Consider the following 12,526-nt stretch of genomic DNA (forward strand, 5'->3'; position numbering starts at 1 on the left):
GAAACGGGGCTGTGTGGCCCTGTTTGGAGCCGAAACCGGCCCCGTTTAGGAGAGAGATCGGCCCACGAGGCATTGGCAGCATGGCCAGAATGGATCTCCCTGCCTTTAAGTCAGGGAGAGTCACTCCAGTCCTCACTGCCCAATGCAGCACGGGCCGATCTCCTTTCCAAACAGGGCCACACGGCCCCATTTGGAAGGGAGACCGCGCCCCCTGCATCTGATGTCAGACATGGTGGCGGGGCCAGGGGGCCACGGCGGCAGCCGCACACAGGCTGCCACCAGCCTCACTCTGCTCCTGGTTGCAACAGAGGAAGCAAAGATGCCACACAAATTCCAACCACAGAAGCTTTAATTGAATTGGAAATGCTCTCTCCAACATTGCTCCAGAGTGGTGATGCTTTGGTTGGAAACTGCTGTCACTTCAGACAAAGATTGCTTGTCACCAGGCAGGTTTCTTCGGTTCCAGATAGGCCAGATTAGTACAACACACACCTCCTGTAGTGGTAACGACCTTGAAGGAGAGAAAGAAAAATTAAATATGTCTGCACATCGATAAATATGCTGACATCTCTCAGTAAATTAGTCCAAAAAATAGGAAATCTAGTTCTTCTCAATTGACTTCCATGTTACAGTGCCTAACAAGCCCTAGGACAGCTTGTTTGCTTTCTAGACCTTCTTATCTTGGGTGATCAGTGGACAGGTAGCAGTAATTTTACTGAAGAACATACATATTTCTGCCACAGAAAATGTTACAGTTGAGGTAATCTATATAGTTGAAATGTTGAGTACTAGAAGGACAAATAACTGTTACCAAGAAATTAAATATCTCATTGTAGTAATCAGTGATGGGTTGTTTGGGGGTTGTTGTTGTTTGCCATACATCCAGACATACATTTATGCATTCTGCATCTAAATGTAACATACCCATAAATTTTCTGAAAGTGGGCTGATTGGAGAACTGAGCTGCAAGCAGGTTTATATCATTAAACCATCATCACACCCATTTGTTTCATAAACTGCTAACAGACACAGACACAGACACACTACACACTCAGCAGATGTGATAGAATCTTGAGGTGGTAGAGTGGAGCATACCACTTTAGACTGCAGGTGGGAGATGCCATTTCTGCATGCTTCCCTATCTTTAACAAAAACCTATAAGTGAAAAGCACATCCAGGAGAAAGGTTCTAGCACAGCACCCTTTCTACTGTACTAGTTTTCTTGAACTTTACAAATCTATTATTTTTCCATCATGTCCCCCTTTTTTTTGGTAAGCTTGACTTTTTCATTCACTTTTAAAAAACTGTTTAATCTTATCAATTTATAATTATTATTTAAATTTATTATAATAAAGTTTCACCATAGTCTATATTATATATCAAAAATACTATTTCGTTCTTCCACAGCTAATAGTGTTATCTGTGCATCACTACAGTTTCTTTAGGCTACAATGCTGCACAAGCAGCCCAGGGTGCAGAGCTACTTCTTGTGTGAAGTAATAAGAACAGCCCTGCTGGATCAGGCCCAAGGCCCATCCAGTCCAGCATCTTGTTTCGCACAGTGGCCCACCAGATGCCGCTGGAAGCCACAGGCAGGAGTTGAGGGAGGGCATGCCCTCCTTCCTGCTGTCACTCCCCTGAACTGGTACTCAGAAGCATGCTGCCTTTGAGGCTGGAGGTGGCCTACAGCCCTCCGACTAGTAGCCGTTGATAGACCTCTCCTCCATGAAGTTATCCAAACCCTTCTTAAAGCCATCCAGGTTCTTGGCTGTCACCACATCTTGTGGCAGAGAATTCCACAAGTGGATTATGCGTTATGTGAAAAAGTACTTTCGTTTGTTGGTCCTAGATTTCCCAGCAATCAATTTCATGGGATTACCCCTGGTTCTAGTGTTATGGGAGAGGAAGAAGAATTTCTCTCTATCCACTTTCTCCACACCTCACAGGCCCTCTTCTGTGCCTTTTCCAGTTCTACAATGTCCTTTTTTAGATGTGTGACCAGAATTGTACACAGTACTCCAAGTGTGGTCGTACCATAGTTTTGTATAAGGGCATTATAATATTAGCCATTTTATTTTCAATCCCCTTCCTAATGATCCCTAGCATGGAATTGTCCTTTTTCACAGCTGCCGCACATTGAGTCAACACTTTCAACGAGCTGTCCACCATGACCCCAAGATCCCTTTCCCAGTCAGTCACCAACAGCTCAGATCCCATCAATGTATACTTGAAGTTGGGGTTTTTCATCCCAATGTGCATCACTTTACACTTGCCAACATTGAACCACATTTGTCATTTTGCCTCCCACTCCCCCAGTTTGGAGAAATCCCTTTGGAGCTCGTCACTATCCATTTTGGATTTTACTACCCAAAAGAGTCAGGTATCATCTGCAAATTTGGCCACATTGCTGCTTACTCCTGATTCTAGATCATTTGTGAATAAATTAAAAGGTACCAGTATAGATCCCTGGGAAACCCCACTTCTTCCATCCCACCATTGTGAAAACTCTCCATTTATACCTACCCTCCGTTTTCTGTCTTTCAACCAGTTAGCAATCCACACGTGTACTTGTCCCCTTATCCCATGACTTCTAGGTTTCCACAGGAGTCTTTGATGAGAAACTTTGTCAAAAGCTTTTTGGAAGTCCAGGTATACGATGTTAACTGGATCACCTTGATCCACACACTTGTTGACACTCTAAAAGAACTCCAAAAGGTTGGTGAGGCAAGATTTACCTTTGTGGAAGCCATGCTGGCTCACTCCCAGCAGGGCTGGTTCTTCTAGGTGCTTTACAATTTTATCCTTGAGGATGCTTTCCATCAATTTGCCTGGAACAGACGTTAGGCTAACTGGCCTGTAATTTCCTGGATCGCCCCTGGATCCCTTTTTGAAAATCGGTGTTACATTTGCTACTCTCCAGTCCTCTGGTACAGAGCCCGATTGCATGGATAAGTTATATATTTAAGTCAATGTAGCTGTCTCTCTCAAGAGGGTGACTCCGTACTCAGTGCACTGCTGAACTGCCAAAAACATGGCCTGACAGCCAGATTACATTACTCCTAAATAGTCCTATTGAAATTAAGTAGCCCTTTATAGAGCAGGGGTGCACAACTCAAACGCTCTGGTGGGCCAGAACCAACCATGACTTTGTGTGCTTGTGGCCAAAATAAATTTTCAGTGCACTATGATATTAAAATTAATTAACAATATTAATGAAAGCAATTTTTCGCTATTTGTGGATCTTACCCCCCCCCCCCAACACACACACAATTAAGGGACCCATAATTTTAACCAAGGACAGTGGCCAGAAAATAGGCCCTGTCTCTGCTCAGTGAGCTAGGCACCAGGAGGGCATGCCAGCCTCAAACAAATGCCAGGTCCTTTTCTCTCCCTAAATCGCTGTGGCTTTCAGGCTGCAATCCTAAGCGTGCTTACTTGAGAGTAAGCCTTACTGGGAACACCATGGGACATATTTCCAAGTGAATGTGCACAGGATGGTGTTGTAAGACAGTTTCCAGGGAGGACCTTGTAGAACTGGAAAAGGTGTAGATGAGGGCAACCCTTTTCTGGAAGTGAGTAACCTCAGGACAGTGGTGCACATGCTGGTAACTTCCAGGCTTGACTACTGCAATACACTCTACATGGGGCTGCCTTTGTACATAGTCCGGAAACTGTTATTGGTGCAGAACTGTGCTGCCAGATTGGTCTAAGGGATGTCCCAAAGAGACCATATTGCTCCAGTTTTAAAAGAACTACACTGGCTACCAATAGGTTTACAGGAAAAACACAAAGTAACAGAAAGCCATTAATGGCCCGAATCCAGGGTACTTTACACCATCTACGTTATGAACCATGCTGCCTATTAAGAACGTCAGGGGAGGTTCATCTGAGGGTGCTGCCAGCTCATCTGGTGATGACTCAGAGGCTATCCTTCTCTGTAGTTGTTCCAGAGATGTGGAACACACTTCCCACTGAGATTAAAGATGCTGCATCCCTGTTGACCTTTAGGAAACAACTGAAGACACATCTCTTCAGCTAAATCTTTTAGCTATTTAGTGGTTTTATGGGTAGCTATTTTAATTTGAACTTTTATATATTTTAAATTCTGTGAGGGAAGGTAGGATGCCTCCTTGTCTTAGGGAGGCAATTATTAGACCGCTTCTGAAGAAGCCTACCTTGGATCCCTTGGACTTGAGCAACTACAGGCCTGTCTCCAACCTTCTGTGGCTGGGCAAGGTAATTGAGAGGGTGGTTGCCTCCCAGCTCCAGACAATCTTGGAGGAAACTGATTATCTTGACCCATTTCAAACTGGCTTTCAAGCTGGCTATGGGGTGGAGACTGCCTTGGTCGGCCTGATGGATGATCTCCAATTAGGAATGGACAGAGGAAGTGTGACTCTGTTGGTCCTTTGGACCTCTCGCCAGGTTTCGATACTATCGATCATAGCATCCTTCTGGAGAGTCTGAGGGGTTGGGAGTTGGAGGCACTGGTTCTGCTCCTACCTATCGGGCAGGATCCAGATGGTGTCCCTTGGAGACTGCTGTTCTTCAAAATCTGAACTCTTGTATGGTGTACCTCAGGGCTCCATATTGTCTCCGATGTTGTTTAACATCTACATGAAACCGCTGGGAGAGATCATCAGGAGATTTGGTGCAGGGTGCTATCAGTATGCTGATGACACCCAAATCTATTTCTCGATGTCAGCATCATCGGGAGAGAGCATAACCTCCCTAAATGCCTGCCTGGAGTCGGTGATGGGCTGGATGAGGGATAACAACCTGAGACTGAATACAGATAAAATGGAGGCACTCATTGTGCGGGGTCAGAACTCGAGAGACAATTTTGATCTGCCTGTTCTGGGTGGGGTCTCACTTCCCCGGAAGGAACAGGTACGCAGTCTAGGGGTGCTTCTGGATCCAAGCCTCTACCTGGTCTCCCAGGTTGAGGCGGTGGCCAGAAGTGCCTTCTATCAGCTTTGGCTGATATACCAGCTGTGTCCGTTTCTTGAGGTGAACAACCTCAAAACAGTGGTACATCTGCTGGTAACCTCCAGACTGGATTACTGCAATGACCTCTATGTGGGGCTGCCCTTGTATGTAGTCTGGAAACTACAGTTGGTCTAGAATGCGGCAGCCAGGTTGGTCTCTGGGTCATCTCGAAGAGACCATATAACTCCTGTACTGAAGGAGCTACACTGGCTGCCGATATGTTTTGGGCAAAATACAAGGTGCTGGTTATAACCTATAAAGCCCTAAACAGCTTGGGCCCTGGGTATTTAAGAGAATGCCTTCTTCGTCATGAACTCCACCACCCACTGAGATCCGCTGGATTGGTCCATCTGCATTTGCCACTGGCTTGTCTGGTGGCCACTCAGGGACAGGCCTTCTCCACTGCTGCACCGGGGCTTTGGAATGCGCTCCCTAGTGAAATAAGAGCCTCCTCATCTCTGACAGCATTTTTAAAGTCTTTAAAGACACATCTGTTCACCCAGGCTTTTAATTAAAATTGTTTTAATGGTTTTAAATGCTGTTTTAAAATATTCTTTTAAAATTTTTAAATTGTTGTAATATATTAAACTTTTCATTTTTGTTTTAACTAATGTTTTACTTTGTTTTTATTTTGTTGTAAACCTCCCCGAGACATAGGTTTGGGGCGGCATAAAAATATGTTAATAAATTTTTTTTAAAAAATTGTCTTAAAATTTCTTGATTTGTTTTGATGTGAACAGCCTAGAGACTTCACTAGTGGGAGGTATGCAACTATGCTGAATAAATAAATAAACCAAGATGATCAGTGTCCTGGAGCACCTTCCTTATGAGGCAAGGCTACTGCATCTGGGGTTTTAGTTTGGAAATGAAGAGACTATGGGGAGATGTGATAGAGGTGTATCAAATTATGCATGGGGGAGAGAGAGAGAGTGGACAGAGATATATTGTTCTCCCTCTCTCACAACACTAAAACCAGGGGACATCCCATGAAACTGAAGGCCAGGAAATTTAGGACCAATAAAAGGAAGTACTTTTTCACATAGCGCATAATTAATCTATGGAATTATCTGCCACAGGATGTGGTGATGGCCACTAGCCTGAATGGCTTTAAAAGAAGCATAGCCAATTTCATAGAGGACAGGTCTATCAATAGCTACTAGTCTGGTGGCTATTGGCCACCTGCAGCCTCAGAGACAAGATGCCTCAAAATACCAGTTGCAGGGGAGCAACAACAAGAGAGAGGGCATGTCCTCAGTTCTTGCCTGTGGCCTTCTCAGATGCATCTGGTGGGCCACTGTGTGAAACAGGATGCTGAACTAGATAAACCTTGGGCCTGATCCAGCAGGGATATTCACCTTGGAGAAGAGGGAACTGACCAAAAACACACACCTTTCTGGGGTGTGCTTGACATAAGAACATAAGAAAAGTCCAGCATCCTGTTTCACACAGTGGCCCAACAGATGCCTCTGGGAAGCCCACAGGCAAGGGCTGTGCTGCCTGATGCCGCCGCCGGCTGCTGTTCGAGCCCACTCCATCCATTCCTGCTGCTCAGGCAGCAGCAAATGGCTCACTTCCTTGTCAGTTCATCTCTGCCACATGCATCTCAGCTGATCTCGAGTGCCCAGCTGCCAAGAGCTCTTCATGGCTCCTGCTGTTGCAGGAGGATTTTCCAACCTGAGGGCCAGCAGTCTCCAATGGCCAGCTCCAGTCCCCAAGCCTTATGTTGTGCATAATAACTTCTGAGTAATAGTATTGAGGAACTTAGTCTAGATCAGTGATCTTCACCATTTTTCAAGTGGGAGCCACTTCAGCAAAAATAAAAACCCTCTAAAGTGAGAGCTGCTTCCCACTGTGCTAAACTCCTTATGGTACTGCACTTTTCACAGTGCTGGGAGGGACCCCAAAGACCGAGAGAGCCCTCTCTTAAGAGCTCTAGGAGGAAAGTACTGGGAAGTGCTAGACTTCCCAGCACTCCATGCAGGCCTTGCAAGAAGGTGCAGGTGCTCAAGAGGGCTCAGTTTCCCTTAAAGGACCCCCCTGGAGCTGGACAAAGTGTGGCAATTGTGGGAATAGTCGTGTCCTGTCAGGATCCACCCAAACGATAGGTAGGGTTCTTGTGGTGCCCTGTGTGGAGACAAGGGGACGTCCTCTGATGAGGAGTCCCAGCCTGAAGACCTTGGAAAAATTGCCCTTACGGTATCCGATGGAAACCCCCTTATGGTACCATTGCCAGAAATCCCAGAAGACCCCCATCCAGAAGGCTCTAAGGAGGGTGTGCTGCCTCTACACCAGATACACCACTGGAGGCTCTCAGGCCATCCCCTGCTTCAGTTGAGAAGAGTGCTGGAGGTCCAGGCATCTCCTACTATCCCCCATGAACCCCTAGCTGTAGAGGCCCCACACAGGCAAATGCCAACTCCACAGCTCCGCAGAGTCCCCTCTGAGCCCCCAATTCTGCAGGCATCACCAGGCTAGGAAAACCCTACAGAGCCACTGCTGCAATGTCCACCTTGCTGCTAGACATTTGCTTTCCAAGGGGTCTTCTCAAGAGGAAGGATAAAACCACTCAGAAGGTCTACTCAAGAGAAAGGCTTGTTTTTGCAGCCTGCAACAGAATAGGGTGTGGCCCTCCACAAGCATATTTTTGCAACTACCTGACTCCAAAGCCTGGCTGGAGACAACAGTTTGATTTGAGCCCTGCTATAGACCTGCTGGAGTTCATGTTGACTCCAATCCAATTACCCCATTGCAGGGGTGGAGCCACCATCGAGCAAACAGGTTCAAAGAACCCAGGCCGCCACCAATCAGGGGCTGTGCTTGGTGCCCCAGCCACACACCCTGTGTCATACGTCAGGTGCAGGGGGTGTGGCTTTGCTTGCAAACAGGGCTGCACTTGTAAGCGAAATCAGCCAGCGCTGCATTTGCAGCACAGCCCGAGCGACTCTCCTGCAGCCCCATTTAAGAGTTAGGTTGGCCAGCGCTGAGTTTGCAGAGTGGCTGGAGCACTCTCCCTGCCTTGCAGGAAGAGTTGCTCCGGCCATGCTGCGAACACAACGCTGACTGATCTAACTCCCCCAACGGGGCCACGCAACCCCATTCGGGAGCGAAATCACGCACCCTGAGTCTGACGTCAGATGCGGGGGCATGGCTAAACATGCCCTGCGCCTGACATCAGATGCAGGAGGCAGGACTGGGGGGACCATGACAGCAGCAGAACCTGGGCCTCTGCTGGGCTCTCTTTGCACTTTCCCCACTAGATTATCATTTCAGGTTAGCTGAGAATGTGCTATAGAATCTGATCAGCCTGAACAAGCTGCCTTGCCTACCCCCTGACCGTTGACTGCCACAGCTACTGCTTAAGCTTCATTCTCCTAAACCATGGCACCTGGCAAGTCCCTGCCATTCCTGAGGATCCCTGGTGGTGCATGACATCTCCACATGTTAAGAGAACTGTGCAGAGTATTTGGTTTTGGCAAACAATTACTCAGGGAGCTGCTCTTAGGATTGATGGGTCTGCCACTGGCCCCTGGGCCTCACAGTGAAGAACACTGGTCTAGATGTCACCCCTATGTTTCAACTGGTTTACCCCTCTGCACACTGCTTTGTGTCTCACCTTAGGGCATCCAACAGTCTGCTGCCCTTCAGGTGCCCAGCATATGACCCCATCCAGTAGAAGCAGGATGAGATGTGGAGGAGGAGACAAGCAGGTTGGTGGATGCCCTAAGGTGAATGCTGGAGAGGCCCCTATCTAGAGTAATGGGCCTGCCAAGATGCAGTGTGGTTGCAGCAATGTACCAGGTTGAAGCCCTGGTGAGGGAGGGGAGGCTGGATTGGTTTCTGACAACTCATAAAACCCTTAACTTGGGTATAAACACCCCCTGTTCTGGAACAGAATAGGCCTGTACTTGACCAAGTCTTTTTTTTTAATGGTTTCCTTTTCCATAATATTCAGCGGCAGCATACAGGCATGGTATACTTAAAATGGCAGCCACATGAGGACAAGTGGCATGTCCACATATGTGGTGTTCTGCATCAGAGTACTTTTTTACATATCTGAAGGCCATGTTTCATTCTTCCTTTTTTAATCTCTCCAATTTCCATAAGGACCTTTCTAAATGAGATACATCTTTATTCTATTTTAACATTTTAGTCCTATATCTCCTAGGACTGTAGTGCTTGCAGTCTTCATAAGAATGCATCTGTATTTTGTATTTTTTATTATTCATATTGAATATAAAACAAGTTGTTCTAATAAGAATTTATCTGCCTACTTTCCTTTCACTATCCCTACAACTGAACTAAATTGGTCCAAATCAGTTAAGCAGTCCACAAGATAGCTGCTTGCATCTCAAATGTTAATACATCCACCGCCTTGAACTGGGATGGATGACATCATCACAAACTATGCGTTTGATGTGTCCCTATGTGTCCTCACAACTGTACCAAATTTGGTTCAAATCAGTTCCCACTTTCACCTCAAACATTTGGCAGCAGCAGCAACAGGGAGGAGGGCTTGCAGCAGGGGGGGCCTCACAGCAGGAGTGGTCAGTTTGCCTGGGTGCACCACTGTATATCCCTATGCTTGTAGCAAATTTGGTTCAAATCGGTTAGGCAGTTCACAAGTTAGCCCAGTTGCGGTTCACAAGTTAGCTCAAATGTCTGCGTGTCCACCATCTTATATTGGGGTGGATGACATCACCAACCACACTGTTGAGCTGTCACTGTGTGTCATTCACTACAATTGTACCAACAAGTGTGCCAGTTTTTTCATTGCCTATTGTGATCTATAATTCCATATAGTTGCCTAATAATGACAGAAGATTACTTCCCAATATTTATCAACATCAATTCTAGCTACTATTAGTAAGGGTGATCACATTCTGTGATCTTGATCACAAGGGTGATCAAGAAGATCGGGATATAGGTTATGCAGATTAAGCCCAAGGTCATTAACAATAAACTGAATATTTCTGATTTCATATGGAACCTTATTCCCACATTTATCTGTGTCAGTATTGTATCTTTGTAACCTTTGTGTTTCACTTTTCCCTGTGTACGTTCATTACAGTAAAGTGTGCTATCAAGTCGATTTCAACTCCTGGCACCCACAGAGCCCTGTGGTTTTCTTTGGTAGAATACAGGAGGAGTTTGCCATTGCCTCCTCCAGCGCAGTATGAGATGATGCCTTTCAGCATCTTCCTATATCACTGCTGCCCAATATAGTACCAGTGGGGATTTGAACCAGCATCCTTCTGCTCATTAGTTAAGCATTTCCCTGCTGTGCCATTAGGTGGCTCTGTGTAAGTTCATTAGACATCATACATTTGACAGCTTTTGCCCCCCACCCCCAATTTGCTTCAAATTCTATTCTTGACTCAAAAAGAAGAGCAGCAGCAGTTGCAAGGGAGTAACAGCAAGAGAGGGCATGCCCTCAACTCCTGCTGTAGGCTTCCAGTGTCATCTGGTGGGAAACAGGATTCTGGACTAGATGGGCCTTGGGCCCAATCCAGCGGGGCTGTTCTTATGTAGGCCTGGGACTCAAGCCCAAGTCTTCTCTGTGGCTGCCCCAGGGCTCTGGAATGCACTCTTTGTCAAAATAAGAGCTTCTCCATCTCTGGCTGCCAGAAGAAGGAGAAGGAGAAGGAGAAGGAGAAGGAGAAGGAAAGGAGAAGGAGAAGGAGAAGGAGAAGGAGAAGGAGAAGGAGAAGAAGCGGCTGTTCTCACCTGCAGCCTAACCCAGGCTAGGGAAACCCAGCCTGGGTTAGGCTGATGTGAGAACCGCTGGGATTGGGCCCAATCCCAGTGGGGCAGCACCACCCAGCCCAGCTTTTTAACCTAGCTTTTAGCCTGGGTTAAAGGCATGAGCGTACTCTTATCCCTGGCTCTGGGATCGGGTGTTCTCTCAGGCTGAGTTCAGCCCAAGCGGACACAGAGATGGGGGCTAGAGTTCCCATCTCCTCGAGGAATTCTCCAATGTACTGCACATGTTGCACAGTGCATTATGGGATGTTAAGAGGTTGGGACGCATGGTCCTGACCTCCGGAGCTCCACACTGTGTGGCACAGCACAGATCGCACTCCCAGCAACACTTGGTTGCTCATCTGGGGTGGGGGGAGTGAGTGGGCCCAGCCATTCCAACTGCCTGCCGCATGCATGGTCATGTAAATAGCCCCAAAGTCTCCTTGCCCGGGACAGCCTTTTATGAGGCAGGGTGAAGCAGTCACCTCAGGTGTGGGGGGAGGGGTGGCAAGGCCATCAACACGGGTGCACCTGCCTGCAGAAGGGATGATGGGTCATATTGTCCTTTGCCCCAGGCAGCTAAACTTCTTGTATCACCCCTGCTCTTTGCATGAGGAAGGAACTCCAGATCTACACCACGTCCACTGCTGGCCCCGGAGTGGGAACTGCAGACTGAGATGGATACAGAGGTGCTGCTGTTGCTTTCTACTCCTCCCTTGCCAGCAATGCCTCCAACATCCAGCATGTATAATGATGAACATAGGCAAGTGCGAAATAAAACCTCATTGACTTCAGCACCCTTATGCATAAACACAAGGATGTCAGGATTACAAGTTCCAAAACACAAGATGCACAAGAAATTCAGTGACGCTGCAAAGAAACTCCATATGCACCAAGATCCAAACATGTCATTAAACTGCCAGAGAATGGGCAGAACAGAACTGATTTTATCAGGCAAAATGGGAAAAGTTATAGAATAGCACTAGTGATCTTCACCCATTCTAGTCCTTCTTAGAACTTTAATTCTAACCCTATGAGGTCACATGGATGTCTCAGCATGCAATACTCCTTTTGCTCTCATTTAAATACTTTTGGTTACCAGAGGAAATTTGGTCCAAAACTATCTCTTGGACAAAAAGAGTCCACGGAATATGAATGGAATATACTGAACATAACAAATTCATTAATATGTTCCTCCCCTGCAGAAGGATATCGATACAATAGATCATCAATATAATAGACCATCATAGACCATCACCTTTTTTCTTGCCACCCCGGCCTCCTCCATGGCCTCCTCCATCGCCTCCTCGTTTCTTCTTGCCACCTCGCTTGCCACACCGTACCTGCCCTCCCTGCCCTTTCTTGGTGCCACCTTTCTTGCTACGATGTCTGTGGTATCGTCGGAATCGGGCCATCTTCCTTTTACTTTATCATCTGTATGGTGATTTCTGCCCCAAATGGAGCCAGAGAGTGGATGGTTGGTAGTGCTGAACTACCTCAGGTGTGCTGAAGGTAGCCCTGGCTTGATTGTCCACAAGCCAGCAATTATGACATCTTGCATGACAGTCCATCTGAAGCACTACATCATAATGATCATCTTATTATGCACTGCCTTGTTTTCTGCAGCCTTAAGAATATTGAAGATGACCAGAGCAACTCTTCCCCACACTATGTACCCTGGAATCCAGGATTTTGCTATGTTTCCTTCTTCTCTATGAAAATTTGTTTTATACCTGCTTCCCTCATAAACACAAAATAATCTTATGTAGATTTAAGTAAGAGTTTATTCAGAAACAAC

The 12,526-nt window shown here is 46.6% G+C and overlaps 1 long non-coding RNA gene across 1 annotated transcript; it reads right to left on the reverse strand.

Annotated features, from left to right (window-relative positions):
* Positions 1-331: 331 nt before the first annotated feature.
* Positions 332-12,255, reverse strand: LOC128340176 (uncharacterized). Its single transcript, XR_008313505.1, has 2 exons — positions 11,987-12,255; positions 332-511 (listed from the first exon to the last, which is right to left on the reverse strand). It is a non-coding gene; the product is annotated as an uncharacterized LOC128340176 (long non-coding RNA).
* Positions 12,256-12,526: the final 271 nt, after the last annotated feature.

The sequence above is a fragment of the Hemicordylus capensis genome, chromosome 1, assembly GCF_027244095.1.
Source record: "Hemicordylus capensis ecotype Gifberg chromosome 1, rHemCap1.1.pri, whole genome shotgun sequence".
Lineage (NCBI taxonomy): Eukaryota > Metazoa > Chordata > Lepidosauria > Squamata > Cordylidae > Hemicordylus > Hemicordylus capensis.